The sequence below is a fragment of the Cupressus sempervirens genome, chromosome 9 (genome assembly GCF_028749045.1).
Source record: "Cupressus sempervirens isolate cs-2001-9-10 chromosome 9, ASM2874904v1, whole genome shotgun sequence".
NCBI classification, from domain to species: Eukaryota; Viridiplantae; Streptophyta; class Pinopsida; order Cupressales; family Cupressaceae; genus Cupressus; species Cupressus sempervirens.
The window spans coordinates 826,605,283-826,621,636 of NC_143126.1; the positions used below are offsets into that span (position 1 = coordinate 826,605,283).

The 16,354-nt window shown below is 35.9% G+C and overlaps 1 protein-coding gene across 5 annotated transcripts in view; it reads left to right on the plus strand.

Annotated features, from left to right (window-relative positions):
• Positions 1-335: 335 nt before the first annotated feature.
• LOC149541228 (syntaxin-125-like) overlaps positions 336-16,354 on the plus strand; it is a 36,738-nt gene continuing 20,719 nt past the window's right edge. The window contains exons 1-4 of one of the 5 annotated variants that reach the window (XR_016356496.1): positions 529-674; positions 1,100-1,182; positions 1,295-1,392; positions 9,019-9,147. The gene's annotated coding sequence lies outside the window, so the exon portion shown is untranslated. Of the gene's footprint in view, positions 675-1,099; positions 1,183-1,294; positions 1,393-9,018; positions 9,148-16,354 lie in introns of those variants that run through there. The other 4 variants (XM_089802239.1, XM_089802240.1, XM_089802242.1 and 1 more) reach the window with 4 other exon arrangements.

The window sequence follows — 16,354 nt, forward strand, 5'->3', positions numbered from 1 at the left end:
GAATGTATTTACTTATAACAAATCATACAAATCAATAGAAACCAATGAACTCTATTTTGAATATGAGTTATTAAAGTCTGAGATTTATATTTTGATTGTAAAAATAAATAAATTTATTATAGATAAAAAAATACAAGATCTAGAAAATATCTAAGAATAAATAATAATTAAAAAAAGAAAAAAATAATGTCATGACTATCCATACAAGAATATACCAGTGTAAACTTCGTATCATATAAAAGACAATCCTCAAAGATATTTAAAAAACCATTTAATACCATACCCTTATATACTATGCTAAAAAGTATATTATTATTTTATTACCAAATTTTAAGAAATAAAATATTTGTAAGAAAGATTGTTCATGCTCCCTAGATCAACGTGACGATTAATTTTTTCTTTAAAACACATACTCTACGTTCTTCTGCTTGTTTTTTCATTAAGTTTATTTTTTATTTTTCTGACATGGGAAGCCAAGCAGAAAAGTCCACCTTTATAATAAAAGATTAGTAAGACCGTGTCAAAAATGGCGCGTACGCTGCATATTCGCTGAATTCATCTAATTATTGCGTGGTCAATGCCTGACTTGTATTCGTTAGCAAACATCCATAAAATTTAAAAATGCTGTATTTGTCTACCACATACAGTTGGCTGGAGCAAATTGGTGCAATGAGGTGCGTGGTTCAATTCCTGTTTACCCCTTTCTTTTGATTTATTTGCAAGATCTTATGTCCAGGACAAAATAATTATGAATTTTGCACTGTAACCTTAAAAAACTGAATATTTAATTGTTGATTTTCGCTTGTTAGCAAGAGAGGCTCAGATCTTTGTTATAAGTAGGAATATTTTAGCTTCAAAACTGGAGATTTTGAATTACTATAAGGAAAGGCTTTGATCTTGTGAAAAGACGGAATGCTTCGACTATAAGATTGTTGAATCTGAATTGCTTAGAGTGAAAGCCATTGATCCTTGTTAAAAGATTAATAAATATCTTTAGCTCAAGGGTCCGATCTTTGTTGAATTACGGGATCTTAGATTGTTGAAATTTAATTGCTAGCAGGAAGGGCTTTGATCTTTATTAGACATCTGTTCATTTCAGGCTAAGATTTGCTATAAGGTCAGATAATGTCTTTGCCAGGCTGACAGGCTTTTGTTTTTAATTGCCGTGGAGCACTTGCACTGGTACAATATGCCCTTTTTAAACATTTTAATCGCTTTTAGGATTGTTCCATTGATCATTTAATATTTGTGATGTTTTTCGTGCCAGTTTCTGATTTATTTTTAAACTTTTAAGGTGACGATTCAGGAGCTTTCGATGGTTTAAAGTTGTTGTATCTGCAATTGATTGACGATTTTGGAGTATAAGGGTATTTTACTACGTGTTCTAAATCTGTAAGTATAACACAGCAGAGATCCCTGTAGAATTTCCGAAGTTTTCAATTTGTTGTTTTTCAGTGCAATATATTTTTTGATTTGTTTGCTCATTTCTTTTCTTCTCTTCAAATTTAGTGTGTAAGTTTCGGATTTTCTTGTAATTTACTTGCTCTCAGCTTGATGTTGATAACACTGCTTTAAAAGTGATAAAGTGTCAAAACATTTGACCTTTTTTTTTAAGCAGCTGATTACTGCATATTTTGAAGCATCTTCTAGTTCTGTATGCAGAATGCCACGTTCTTAGAAATGTATATAGTTCTGTTTATTAATGTTTTCCCGAATGGTATCCAGGGAGGTTATCGGCACTGTATATTTTGGCGATTTTCATGTAATTTTTCTCCTTTAGAGTGATTTGAAAAGGACTGAGAAGTTATTATTTGAATTACCATAATTATAACTTCTTGATAGCTAGTAGACTTACAAACAGAATGTTGGCTGATCCTTAGTAAAATCCTTTTAATTTGTTTCACTAGCGTTACAGCACAGTAATCTCTGGTTATCCCCAAAGAACGCTGATTTGTAATTTATGTGTACATTTATTTTCATTTGACTTTGTATTATGTTCAGAATTTGCTTGTTTTTGTATAACTTGCTTCCTTTCAAAGTCAAAATTATTTTTTCTACATTTATGAGATCATAATAGTGTATGTGGGACTGCGAAGATCAAATTACATAAGAAAAAAAAACTGATTATAGCTAGATGCGAGAGGAGAGGATGAAGTTCCCAGTGTTTTGACTCGTTTAGAAGGTTTGACCTTCTCTTGCTAATTTTGGACGAAATTTGCTGTCTCCTCTTCAAGAAGGCAAGCACAGAGTCAGCTTTCATGATGTTAGAATATGTGGCTGGATAGCGAGGTGCCAACACTTTGCACAAATCCAAGATTACAGTTTACGGTTTCAAGGCTAAAACTTATTGTGTTTTCTATACAGTTTCATAGTTCATACAAATAAATTTGGTTCTGAGTATGCTATAAGTTGTCATTGTTATCAGTGATCATCATAAGCTGAGAATTCCATGACGATCTGCATCTCTGTCTCCGCTGCCATGGTTTACAAATATAAGCATATCATCTCCACCAGGCTCATAACCTTTCCATATGCATCCGCCTGTCTCACACCCCTATAACTGGAAACTAGTCCTCCTGCCAGGTGAAAATAGGAATAAATTGCTTTAAATTTTTCAAATTGGTTTTTTTGAGGAGCTGCTACACTTATATCTATAATCCATATGCTTGGCTTAAATAGTTTTGCAAGAGACCATAGTGTAGAGGATGAATTTCCAGATCACATTGTTCAAAGTTCAAACCATTCTGTTCAGATTCATGACCATTCATTTGTCATTCAATTGAAATGTTTATACCATCCAACGCTGATAATAGCAGATCTTATTTATATCTTATCATTCGAGAAAATGCCCATGAAAAGTTTGAATGCGCTCAATTAGATTTCTGTTGTAGGAAAGAAGATGAACTTGTAGCCATGGAGGTCATGGCAGGAGGCGATACAGTCAAAAGCTTACAAGTTTACAACTTCAGGAGGACCAAGGCTAATTGAGCTTGTGAATAATCTGATCTGGACTCTGGAAGAAATCCAAGAGGCAGCATACTGAATTGCAGAATTCAATGTGTAGTGAGTAGAAGTGAATTCATGCTGCTGAATCTAAAAGAAATGGTACTGCAAATATAAGGGAGTACTAGACACGGAGAAGGCTACATGGATAAGAACAGAAACCAACATACCATATATCTGAAAGCTGTGTAGATAGCAAGATCTGTATGTAATTTGTGTCCATCTCTTGTAAATTTTTATAACTCTTGTTTTAGGTTTATGATATATATATGCATGTAGATTACAGAAACTGTCAAATATATAAGAGTAAATAATGAGAAAGACAAAGAAGTTCATTTCCCTGCTTTGAGAAGGCTGGCATTACAACTAAGGTACTGGCATTGTTTTCTGTCGCGCACCATCTCATCTCCAAGTTATCCACTGATGCTTAGGCAGAGCATATAGTGCAGGAGGCTGATGCTGACATTTATTATTTGCATTACATTACCACTTGGTTCACTTGAATACGAGCATGTTGATTGTTTGGCTAGACACCATTTGATGTTCAAGGATGACATCACACTTACGTTCTGAGAATTAACTTTCCAATTGTATGTGAAACAATTGAGGGTGCTATAGCTCGGTGTCTAAAATGTTCCATAATGATTTCTGAAATTGGCTAAACAAACTTGGAATCATAAACATGATAGGGCTAACCAGTTACTTATTACTGATAAATGAGGGAGTTATCTAATCAATGTTAGGATCTGATGCTCGTTAAATCATTAACTGGGATAGACTATTATGGAAATTGAATTCTTTATTACTTATTCCACCATTATATTCTACAGGACTATAATCAATGGAAACATCCACAATAGATTGTCATCTTGGAGGGAATGCATTTTGAAATTTAGATTGGGATTGAGAGAAGTGAAGGGGTTTCTGAAAGCACTTAATTGCTGACGAACATTGTTAGTAATTAGTTATTTGTTAGAAGGTAATTTGTTAGACTAGTTGAATTCAATTGTGAATCCAATTGTATAATTGCTATGTTACCCCTAGTTTCCGGTACGGGAACGGCACGGACGGAAAACGGGGACGACTATATATATATATATATATATATATAGGGAAATTTTAAAATATACATTGAAATTTTAAAATATACATGTCATTCATATGAAACTAAGCACAAAGCATGTCATTTAAACATTATAGAACTATAACATACAACATTCTAATGACATCTAGGAAATAATATCTAATTTCAGTACCCAATTATCAAAATGCATATCAATATCAGTGAACAATGAACATTAACAATATCATAATGTCATAATGATAAACATGATAAATCTGAAAATCTAAATCTAAATATGCCCAAAGCTATAGGCCCAAAGAGTAGAGGGCTGCTGTAAAGTAATAAGTATCAATGTATCATAATCATGTTCACGTTTAACATAAAAGACAAAACATAGAAAAATGAAGTAGACTGCTGCTCTTATTCTGCCTCTACCGCCATAGCATGAAAATCAGAGTCCTCCTCACTATCATCCTCCATAGGAAGTGTAGTCTCATCTAATGGAACCCCAACCAATCCTGGTGCTATGTCATCCTCATCTATCTAGGCCATATCCTTAGGTTCAACATCCCACCGCAAAGCTGGTGTCTGCCTATACTCAGGAGTCTGACGATCCGCAAGTTGAAGAGCATGATGCACTATCACTAGCTTCTCCGCTCTTTTAGAAGTAAGTCTGTTCCTCTTGATAGAGTGGATATATGAATATGTGGACCAATTCCTCTCTGCAACTGAGGAACTAGAAACCTGTGCAAGGAGGCGACTGACAAGTATTTTTAACTCAGGTGTATCTCTCCCATGCCAGGTCCACCATTCAATAGAATCTCTCTATGCCAAAACAACTCTATCCAACCTTGCTTGTGGCTTACCCAAGTTTGGGCCACGAAGGTTGGTGAAGTCAAGGAACTATGCATGAAGAGTAGAGGCATCTTGAGATGAATACATCTTATCAATTGCTCTTGTGAAGCCATCCAATACCTCCGGATCATCACATGGGAGGCCCCTTCCACCCAACTGTACATACCATTTGGGATTTAGAGCAAAGGCTTCCATATGAAGTGGGGTATTCATCATGTTCTACCTCCGTGTCACAATAGGCCTAATATGCTCTTCATAAAACTCCAATGTAGGATCCTTTGCTGCAACAATTCTTTTCATCTTCCCCAACATGCTATCAATAGTCTCATAGATCTCTCCCAAACTAGGAGCGTCAATATCAACATATCTAATGACATCTACAATGGGTGTTATGGCAAAATAAATATATTTGCAAGATGCAAACAAAAATGAAAATGAAAATTAGAATTTTAAGAATTTTAAGACTGTTAATAGGAAAATCAGCAAGCAAAAGATAAATTTTAAATTTTAAAATCAACAACTTACCTCATTATGGACCACCAACTCCCTTTGCTTCACTGCTTTTCCTTTAGAGGTCTTAGAATTAGACCATTGTCCCCACACTAGATTTACCGCCATTAATTGAAGGGCCTCATACACCTCAATCATCCTCTCCATCAAGACGAAATATATGCAATACCTATAGCAATAACTATAAATTAAAATATTGATTAAGTTAAACTTAAACGTTTATGATTAAAACTAGAAGCATCACATGTAAGTAAACTTATAAATAATTTTTAAAAATAATTTAAAGTTAAAACAAACTAAAAGTAAATTATAATTAAAGTTGACATACCTTGTCTCGGTTGGTTTGAGAAATTCCTTCTTAGAGAAGGACTTGAATAGAGCAAGTGAAGTGTGGTGGTTGAAAATAAACATTTGCACTTCTCTAGCTTCTAGTACCGCTTGTTTCACCCATTCAATCTTTCCTATGCCCTTCAATGCATTGTTCAAGGAATGAACACAACATGGAGTCCAAAAGATGTGCCTATAAGCACCCTTTATCATCATACCAACTGATTTGCACATAGGTGTAGAATCTATGATAACCTATATAACACTAGACGACCCAATCTCCTCTATGGCATCTCTCAAAATGGTGAATTGGAATTTTGCATCCTTCTTCTTTCCCAAGCAATCTATGGCTTTCAAAAAATAAGAGCTAGCAGGGGATGTGACAATGACATTGATAAGTGGCCGATGTCTAACATCAGTCCACCCATCCATCACAATAGAGCAGCTCGTCCTAACCCAAGTGCATTTCATATCCTCAAATAACAAAACAACCTTTGAGTACTCTTCATCTAGGATGGTGGTTTGTAGCTTATGCTCATTAGGGGGTACAAATGAGGAATTCATGCTCAAACTATCTTTCACCATTTGTTTATAATAAATGGAACAGGTTGCATGATATGGGATACCATTAGCAACAAAGAATCTACCAATGGATGCCTCACACATTTCTTTTGCTTGTGCATTAAACATACTTTCCACCGAGCCCTTCTCACTTCTACTCATCTTTCTCTTCCCTTTAGACTCAGTAGGGCTGCCACTAGTGTCAATGGCAGATGACATATGCCTAGATGATTGTAAGGGAATAGATCGCGATGTCACTGTCAAATTGTGCCCCTCCATTTCAGCCTCTAAGTGCAATCTTTGACATTCTAAATTTTGTTCATTAGTTAAGTTAGGACAAGCTTTGGCTCCTTGGCATGAAAGACCTAAAAAGTGTGACTTCACCTTTGTATAGCTACCCCTAAAATCATCAAGACAAATATGAAAATCCCACACCTTAATCCCTCTTGAATTCTTTTTGTCTTTTGCCCTAGGTCTGACATATTGGAGAAGAGGTTTTTTCCTATTGAAAGGACTCTTTGCAAAATCTTTCATAATGGTGGAAGGGCATTTAAACAAATCAGATTTAGGATCTGCTCTTTTCCTAGTCCCACTACTAGCAACATCAACCCCAACCACATTTTCTTCATCACTATTACTACTAGTACTCACATTGTTGCTCATTGTGCTTTCTTTTGAGGTTTAAATATGCAATAGATATATGAGCTGAAAAAATGAAAAAAGATTTTAAAAAATTAGACTTTGCAAGTTGCAAATCTGTTTAAAAAATGATAGATGGAAGCATAAAGAGTTCCATACTTGGTGCACAAAATGGAAGATCAAACCTTTGGTCAAGCTCTTGGAAGCAAAAATATCACCTCCTCTTGCAAAGTAAAACCTCTAGCCAGCTGCAACACAAAATGAAAACCAAACAAATGACAAAACAATTAAAATGTGGTGAGTTTAAACCTTTTAGGGCATTTGGAGGTGTGGGGCCCACCCAGGCAACCTAGTTGGAGGCTTAAAAATGTTTTTTTTATGTTCTTTTTAAATTTTTTTTGCATACATAAAAAGGGGGGTGGCCGACCGTACCTGGTATGGTTAGGGGATGTCTAGATGTCCCCTTTCCGTACTGGGGATGACAAGCCATCACCCTTTTTACCCTAGGCATCCCCGAGTTTTGGAGATGTCCCTTGCAAATTTTCCCTTTTTGGGGATGGCTGGGGGACATCCCATACCTATCCCCCCATCCCTAAGACGTCCCAGTCTCGAAAACTTGGGTATGTAGGCCGGGTACGCATCCCTGGGTAACATAGTATAATTGTGTACTTTGGATCAAAGAATTTCATTAAGGATTTATAGTGTGCCCTCCAAATTATCTTTGCATTTTGTGTGTTGATGATGTGCAGACCATCATTAGGATTTTGTTTGTAATTCTTTGATAACTTCATCTATTATTAGGGTAATAGGAAGGAGATTCTAAATGACAAATTGTTTCTGTTCAGAAAGAATAGAGGGTGATGTGCGAGGGTTCAGATTGCTCTTATAAGGGTGCTACATTGTTTTCCCGCAATTCTATGCTTGTGAAGAATTTGAGATGAGCCAACGAATGTGTGCATATTGATCACTGATTTGTTGCATGGCAGTTGCAGATTTGTTGAAAAACTGAGACATCATCTTGTATGTTCTTATCTCCTAGCAAAAGCATAAATAAGTTTGTGAAAATCTATAGGAAAGTGATAATTAATTGCTGAATGTGAGAATGTGAGAAGGACATAAATTTGTTGTTGAATGCGAAAGAAACTTGGGTTGTAGTTTAAAAATTCTAACTTTGGGTGTGAGGACTACAAAAGGTTGTTGTAGGGTTTGGGCTTTAAAGGAGGCAATGGTTTCAGCTAGATTAAAGGATGGAGATACAAAAGGAGGAAATTTGCAAAGCATTTTGTCTATTGAATGCTACTTTTTCATGTCCCATTTTTTTAAAATTTAATTTCATGGATGAATTTCCAATTTCATAGCAGATGATTTATTTCTTGTAAGGCCTTTAAGTCTGACTTTGTTGTGTAACTCGTAAATTTTAAACATTAGACCAAAGTGCCCATTTGATATTAGGCCAATAGTTTTGAAGAGTTATTTTTATTTGTTGTCCTCCAGAATGAGGTGTGGGATTTTGGGCACCAATATTTGGGTTGCAACATATAGAACTTGTAACATTTTCATTTGGCAATTCATCTCATGTCAACTCATCTTTGAGAGCACTTTGAGTTCAAGTATCCTTTTGTGGATGAAAACACATAGAGGATTGTGGCTTGTGGAAAAGAACCCACGAGTTACAAGAGTCAGAGGATGAATACCCTTTGATCTAGGAGGGCATTCTCATTGAAGGATTGCATGGGAGCTTCAAAGATTTACAAGACTTTTCTGCTATTCAATGTTACATCCCAAATTTTGACCTAATTTAAATTTATTTATAGTTGTTGAACTGAATGGATTTTCTTTCATAATCATGTGAAAAAGGTAGTTAAATATATCTGTTGTATTCATTATGCTAACTATTTAGTGATGATGATCGTTATCCATTGTTTGTCATATGATGATTAGCAGTTGCTTGGTTTCAGAATTATGGTTAATAATTTAATTCCTTATCTACATTAAATGTTACTATGGATTTATCATGGAACTTGTTATTATCATGGAAAATGCTGCACGGGTGGTTGCAGAAGAAGATGAAGGGGAGAAGCATTGCTAAATGGGATCAACGGAATGGGATACTAGTTTAGTCTAATTATTGGGTTGACAGGTATGACCTTTAACTGTCTTGGCAAGGACCTAGCGACTTGAACATCAGGATACAATCGATGGACATGCATGAGCTATTAAATAAACATTTAAAATATTAGTTATTTTTAATTAATTAAAATAAATGCGTTTTTGATTGACTTTTTCACCACATCATGATAATGTGTATTTATGTATATGCAAGTAGATAAATATAATGCAAATTATCCTTGATTTATAACCTTCAAATCTTTTTTCATATTTATTCAATTTCTTGCTAGAAACCGAAATGCACATTTGGCATGTTATTGACGTTCAAGAAGCCAAGTCCTTTCTTTATAAGTTATGGCTTCTTGGAAGCCAAAAGGCTTTTCGAATACTTCTTTAAATTATGAAAGCCGTGAGAGACCATAGAGTCTCATTCCTCACGATATACCTTTGCAGTATTTCTTACGGTGGATCCCTCTATAATTTTCTTTTCATTCTTTCCCTACATAACATTTCTGCCACAATAACTTTCCTTTCATTTATATTTTCCTTGGTGAAGTACATGATTGCGTCCAGAGTTCTTTCCATAAAGGAGCTGATTGATAGCATCCAGTCAAGACTCAATTACTTTCTGAATTTTACCAGGTTATGTGGTTGCCCCCATATCCCAATGATTACAATATGTTTTTACTAGATACTATTGCATTTTTAAAAAAATTACAGCAGTAAGATACAGTTTCAGAATAAGTTGTAAGTCATCTTTGTTTAATATCATCGATTAGTTCCTATTTAGGATAGAACTTCTTATGATGAGTCAAGACCAAGTATCCATGACATGGTATCATATCTTTATTCTACCATTGAATGTCAAAATCAAATGGTATTTATTCTGCAAGTCTTGAAGTTATATTTCTCAAGTCACAGAAATGTGATATGTTGGAAACATATAATATTCTTATATCAGTTGAGGATCAACAGAAAGAGTTGGTTGCTCTGAGATTCAAACACTTGGGACTCACTCGGCTGTATAGCCAAGGAAGAGGTGAAGAGGTGAGATAGAAATTTGCATTAACAAGGAATAAAAATCAGACATGGCATAACAATTTTAAATTATTTGAAAAAGGAAAATCATTTAATAGCTCATGCACGTTCATACTTATTGTTCCCCTGTTATCAAGTGGAGCGGTGGTGATCAGGTCATTGAACTCATCTGAAAACATTGGCCAAGGTCGTTAAACGTATGTTTGTCATCTATGATCACTTGATGTCAGTAGTGCCAGTTATTCAAACATGTCCGTCCATAACTGTGTGAAATTCTCAACATCGAAATGCTCAGGTGGTTGGACTAAAAGTGTCCCAAGCTTGATCTCGAGGTAGAGAGGGCCTTTCTATTCAATAGATTGTGTGGGGATGAATATGATTCAAGGTTGGGAGGTTAAGCCTAAGTCAATGCTTCTCCTCTTACCGAAAGCCGAGGCTTGCACAACCAATTAAAGACTCATCAGTTACTTCTTGTATGTTCCTCTTTCTATTTCATGTTATGCATTTACTTTACTTGTATGCAAGGAAAAATAGTAAATCATTATTTCAGTTATTTCAGTTGATCATTATTATAGTTATTTCAGTTAATCATTATTACAGTTATTATAGTTGAATGTTATTATAGTTATTTCAATTAGTTTTGTTAACTCAGTTAATCGTTAGTAGTTAAAATCAGTTAATGTCTCATGAAAATGAATTCAAGATATTTTGTTTCAATAATTAGTTGAGGAAAACACTTTCTAGATCTCCTTTATTTTGTTATGAAAATCCGTTTGTTACATTCCAAGCGTGTTCATTTGTCATAGGTGAAGTATATGTAGCTGGAGTGAAGTGATCATGTTAGTTTTCTTTTGTGTTGAATTCCTTGCTACCATTCCTTTTGTTGTTCTTAATTTTTTCCAGTTAGGAATATCAAACTTGCTGTGGAGATCAAAGAGTTTATAGTGAATTTCTTGGTAGTGCGAGTTAAGCATTGTTAGTTTCAAATTTTGTATTTACTATTTTGGCTTATGTAACGACTTTCACATCAGCCCATTATGCTGTAAAAAATAGAATTGTACCTAATGTCAGAATTATGCCAATGCATTTCTAGTTCAATTTGTGCGAGTTTGGGTGATGACTAGCTAATTTTTTTCAGTGATGTTTGGTGAAGTTTGGTGAAGTTTATTGTTTATGTTCAAATCTATTATAATCATTGAAAACTATGATTTGGGATAGTGGTATCAGAACTAAGATCTTTCCAGCCTGTAGGGTAGATATGTTTGTTGATGGTTTCAGGTAATAGAGAAATTTGGTACTTGAAAAGAGACCAGAAGAAGTTGCTATAACAAAACCCCAGTGTTAGAAAAAGCTTAAGGAGAAGAAAGATCAATGATGAAGATAGAGAGAAGATCCTCCAAGAAAATGAAATCATAATGACTGAGAGGCAAGTTGCATTGACTGCTCTAATGGTGAAAATGATAGAAACGCCAAATGAATTGAAGAATGCACAGTTAAGCAAAGCAACTCAAGGTAAAGGAAGCACATCAGGAAATGGTATATCTTCAAGGCGTTTCATTCCAAAACCTTCACAAAGCCAATGTTTCTAAGAAAGGAATGAAATATCCCAAGCAAAATACACAAACACACAATAATGGACCAACAAATTAGAGATTTCAATTTGTAATCCAAGAATTGACAATGGCCATTACAATAACTCAGGGCCTTGCACATCGGTCTACTATTGATTTCTCTGCTTTGGGAGTCGTGACGATAATGTAGTTTATGCGGTCTCCATGCTGACAAATGAATGATACAAATTGTTGCACAGTTCCACCAATGTTGTCAATCCTTGCAAAAATGTAGCATGATGCTCCAAGGATGATAGCTGTAATGTGTATATAATGCTGCTATGTGATATCACAGATGGCTCTATCTAGGTTATTGTATGCTTATGATTGAGTGCAGAGAGGCTATCATTGATAAATGGTTCAGATCCAAAAGTAGACATGTATATGTGTGGTTGTTGCTAATATGGTAGTAGGTCACAATCTCTATTGTAGGCCAAAGTGCACTAGTTGTTGAATGCTCAATCTGTAAGTAATGTATGCTGATCTCAATGTATATGAAGCTGCAATAGGAATCAGAGTGGTGCTAGTAGATGTTGCAATAAGTATGATGCTGATCACAAGGATTAAATGTATTTGCAGCCTTGGTCATCATTGAGGCCGAATTGATATCCTTGGCAATGTATCCATAGTCTTCTTGATATGTCATTGGAGTAAATTGCCATCCCAATGGTGATTGTTGATCCAAAGAATGTTGCTGGTTGCTACTGGCTTTGCAATGAAGAAATACACATATGAATATACCTCCAATGTATGACAAGAAAATATGAATCCTATCAATCCAATTTGGTCTTGAAGATACATAACCAAATTGAGATTGATGGCAGATTAAGGAGGATAGCTCACCTCCAAAAATGTGATAACCCAATGAATTCCAATAAGGAATCTCAAAGACAAGTAAAATGCAAGTTCATTGATGGAGAATAAGCTCTCCCACAATTGCTACATATAGGAAATCCAAAATGAATTAATTATGCAAGCTGGCTAACCCAAACAGGCACCATAAATCAACTAATTTGAAATAGGACTAGGCTAAGAGATGTAGTGCACACATGCACCATCTAAAATGGGTCCTCTTGCAAGGATAATTAGCTCGCGGGGGATCGTATGAGATAATGGAAGAATAGAAATAGTTCTAGGCTAAGTAGGGGCCATGAGAGTTTCCCCTTCCCAGAATTTGTTGTCCACAAGCAACTTCAAATTAAGATGCTCTAGAATCTTCTCTCTCCCACACAACATCTTCAACTAACAATTAATTCCACTTGGAAAGGTACTCTTGATTGTACGTGACCTAAGTCTTCTCTCCCTAAAATCAATGAACTCAATGGGTTTCAACACAAGCTTGCCCTCATCATCAAGTGGTGGAAGCTCTTCCAAAACCATGACTCACTATCCAATGCCTTCTTGAGGCAAGAGATGTGAAATACATTGTGTATCTTGCTATCCTCCAAAAGCTCCAACTCATATGTGACTTATCCAGTTCGTCAAATCACTTTGTAGGGTCCATAGAAGCAAGGCTTAAGCTTCTCCGATCCACTCCTCTTCAAAGAAGACTACCTATAGGACTACAAATGAAGATAGATCAAATTTCTTGGCTTAGAACTACACTCAACTTGGTGTTGGTTTGCATACATCTTTTGCTAATTGTAGTCATATTGTAGATTGTCCTTGAGGGACTGAAGGATATCCTAATTCTCCTACAACCAATCCTTTGCCCTAGCACTATAGTATCTCTTAATGTCAAATCCACAAATGTAGTCTCATAGTTGTAGAGTGCCTTAAAGGGAAAATTCTCAATCAACATATGATAGGTTGTGTTGTAGTAGTACTTTGAAGATGTAGAAAATGAATCCACACCTTTTGTTGTGCTTCCACATAGCTCCTCAAGTAGCCCTCCACCCACTTTGTTCACAACCTTAGTTTGTCCATTTGTTTGGGGGTGGTGACTAGTACTCGAAACCAACTTAGTGCCAGAATGGTTGAAGCCTAAAGTAGCCCTGCTAGAAAGGTATTATTCGCTCAATATGGTCCCCCATGAATTAGTTACCCTTGCAATGGGGCCCATTTTCTACCCTCTTAGCCTAGTCCTATTTCAAAATAATTGATTAAGTCACTAGGTTTCGTATATGTAGCAGTTGTAAGAGAGCATATTCTCCATCAATGGATTAGCATTTTACTTATCTTTGAGATTTCTTATTGAAATTCATTGTTTGATCACAATTTTGGAGGCCAAATATCTCCCTCGTCTACCATCGATCTCAATTTGGTGAAGTCTCTTCGAGACCAAATTAGATTGATAGAATTCATATTTACTTGTCATGCAATTTGGAGGTATCTTCATATCAACAATTCTTCACCACAAAATCACTAGAAACTAGCAACATTTGTTGGATCAACAATCATTTTTGGGGAGGTACTTTACATGAGTGACATATTAAAAAGGTTGCAAATACATTGATAGGGATATTACATTGGCCTTAGTGGTGATCAAGGTTACAAATATATATAATCCTTGCAATAAGCATCAAACTTATTGCGGCATCTATTGGCACCACTATGTTTCCTATCGCAACTTCATGTGCATTTTGATCAACATATATCAATAGTGATCACACACAGATTGGGCATTCAATAAGAAGCACACTTTCATGGCCTTCAATAGAGATAGCGACCTACTACCTTCAAGGTAACAACTACTCATGCACATGTCTACTTTTGAAACTAAAGTATTCATCGACATATAGCTTAGCACTCAGTCATAGGCATAGAACAACCTACATAGATTCATGTGTGATATCACATGGCAGTGATATATACACATGCAACGATCATCGTAGAGCATCACAATACATTCTTGGAAGGATTGACTACATTGGTAGAATTGTGTAGTGATCAGAATCATTCATTTGTCAGCATTGAGATCGCATAGACTAATAATCACCACCACTCTACAACTCCCAACATTAAGAAATAGACAGTAGACCAAGGTGCAAGGTCCTAAATTATTGTGATAGTCATTTTCAATTCTCTAAATACAAATTAAAATCTCTTATTTTCTGGTCCATTAGTGTATGTTTGCCAATTTATGTTTCTATTCATCTGCTTGGGATAATCGAATGTCAAAGCCTTAACCTTGCTAGCTTATCAAGTTAAGGTTAGTGACTGACGATTACATAGTCTATGAAAGGAGAAGGTAGTACTCTCTTAAATAGAATGAGAGATGCACATGTAGATATGATGGTCATCTGACAAGAGTTGGCCATAGAACGGAAAAAGATTGGAGAGACTCAATTTCTAGGCAAACAAAAGAATGAATGGAGCTAATTGAGAGAACAATGGCCATGGTGACAATAATACATTGTGACATTCGACTACAAGGAGCCATGAAGTCGTGTTATAGATGCCTTGGAAAAGGGAATATAATTACATTGAGGATGTGTCTAATAGTGAGGAGGTTGAGGAACCTAACAAGCATGATGAGGAGCCTCATTGCATAGAGAAGATTGTTACACTCACAAGGAAAGGAGGTACTATTGCTGCTCTCTCTTCTACTCCATAGTGTTGTGCGTTTCGTGTATGTGGCACTCTTCGAAGACATCAAATCATTGTAATGCTCAACAACAGGACTATACTCAATTTCATCAACACCTCTCTAGTTGCTAGGAGAGGACTGCACAGTTGAGCATGAGGAATTTCAGGTCATAGTGGAAAGAGGCTCACATCTATTATATCCACATTTGGTACTAGAATTGAGCATTAGCATGGGGTTCTACCTGGTCATGGATGACTTCTTCGTGGTAGACTCAGACGATGTAGACATCATCTTGGGCATTCAATGGATGAAGATTCTCAACAAATACACACACAATATCAAGTTTTTGGAGTTCTCATTCAAGGTGGATGAGACGAAGGTGGTTTTGCAAGAAATGTCTAGAGGGGGTCCTTGAGTGGTTTCAACCAAGTACATGGAGAACATTTTCAGGCACGATGATGTAGTTTGGGCATCACAATTTTTGGTTTCATTCAAACACTTGATTGGGCAACATACACATTACCACAAAGATGAGCTTCAATCAATGTTTGGCAAGCACAATTCAGTTTAGCAACATTCCCCTAGCAGTACCACCAAATTGAGGCTTTGAGCACATGATAGGGTTGCAGGAAGGGGCCAAAATCACAACTCCTAGTCCCAAGTAGTTCAAAGACAAGATAGAAGATGATTCAAGGTCTTCTTGACATAAGACACATCAAGCCTAACTCAAGCCCCTTTGCATCTTTAGTGGTGTTGGTGAAAAAGGATGGGAATCTAAGGATGTATATAGACTATCGCGTTCTACATGGTATCCCATCCCAAGGATACATGAGTTGTTGGATGAGATTCTTGGCGCAATCTACTTCTTGAAGACTACATTCTAGATACCACCATATTCAAGTAGGGGATCAAGATTGCACAAGACAACTTTTTGATGGTACTATGGTCACTATGAGTTTTTGGTCATGCCTTTTGGTTTGACCAGTATGCGCGCTACTTACCAATTTTGCATGAATCACATCTTCAACAAGAAAATGTGGAAGTTCGTGTTGGCATTCTCTGACGACATACTCATATACAACAAGACTTGGAAGAACATTTGAGGCACGT